Genomic DNA, 1,486 nt, shown 5'->3' on the forward strand with positions numbered 1-1,486 from the left:
AATCGAATCATAAAAACAACATTTAACCATCGAATCATAAAAACATAGGCAGTGGTATCTTTTCATGTTTTGAAATGTTTGGTGAATGGTTGGATTCTTGAGTGTGCGCTTGAGAGGACAAAATAATGGAATGATCATACCAACAACTGTCTAGTATAGTTGGTGAGTTATGGTGCGCTTCATGCCCATGTTCACCAGGAGGTCTCGAGAGTCTCCTGACTGGTACCTTTCCCCTCCTTATTCTTCCCACCCTAAAAAAAAACGTAAGATATATATAAAAGTTCCCAATTCCAAAAAAAATTCCGTATGAACATGTAGCTTTCTCCTCCTAGTAGCTTCTACAAATCTACCGAGTTTTTTTGAAAGCATATAGTGTTAGGTACAAGTATATTACCTTCCCACCCCCACCATGATCATCTTCTTTTGGAATCTCTATATATAAATGAATCGGATCCTCAATGATGCTAGGTTTGTCTGGTGCTTAATAAATCCTACTAAAAGAAGAAAAAATAAAAGAGATAAAATGAACTTTTTCTTCCTGAGGACAGTGTCCGGCTCCGGAGGCTCTCAACCTTAGGGCCCAACTAGTCTCCCAACATGGCACACGTATAGGCCCTTACACACGTGCACCAGGTCATCAGAGAGATAACTCCAAGTTAGGTGGGTCCAGCTCTGACAGACTGCCCAATTTCTTCATCTTCCTTGAAATGGGACGCAGTCAGGGGCAGTGGCGCCGTCAGTATTCCATTGTCGTCGGAGGATAGACACTATTGCATATGGCGCGACCGGAGTGTGGCAGCTGAGGCTTGAGAGGCATGGATGGTTGTTGGCTCTGAGGGAGGTGGCGGCAAGTGGTTGTAGGTAGGTGCCATCGGAAGAACTGGAACTTAGTGGCAACGACAGAAGTGGGCACGTGGAGCCAGATGAGAATGGTAGTAGTTGGGATGGCGGCAAAGGCGATAGGAGTGGTTGGGGAGAGGGATTTGTGTTGCAATCATGGAAGAAAAACTCGATCGAAACCTGTCGAAATCATAATTAATAAAAACAGGAATGACAAAAAAAATAGTCTTATGGTATGGGTTTTAAATAGTAAAAAATAGTAAAAAGATGGTCAAATAATACGGTAAAAAAACTGAGAAAAATAGAAAATGGACGGTACGGGTTTTAAACGTTTATATTTAAAAAAAACGATACTATTCTCATAGAAATTGAAGAATTTTTATTTAAAATACATGCTTCTATTTCCAGTATCTATGTATTGACCTTGAGTTGAAGGTGATACCATGAAAAATGAAGCCATTCGAGTCATCTTTACGTCGGTGAAAGAATCAGGCCAATCAGAGTTGAGGAGAGCCAGATATGATCAATTAAGTCCAAGGTCTAAAAAAAGGCCAAAAAAAGGGAACGTGTTTAAAATGGGAATGCTTGCCGTTTGCCTTTTTTTACCGTATGTTTGGAAAGCATACGGTAAAACGTGTTTAAAACG

Source organism: Telopea speciosissima, chromosome 2 (assembly GCF_018873765.1).
Source record: "Telopea speciosissima isolate NSW1024214 ecotype Mountain lineage chromosome 2, Tspe_v1, whole genome shotgun sequence".
Lineage (NCBI taxonomy): Eukaryota > Viridiplantae > Streptophyta > Magnoliopsida > Proteales > Proteaceae > Telopea > Telopea speciosissima.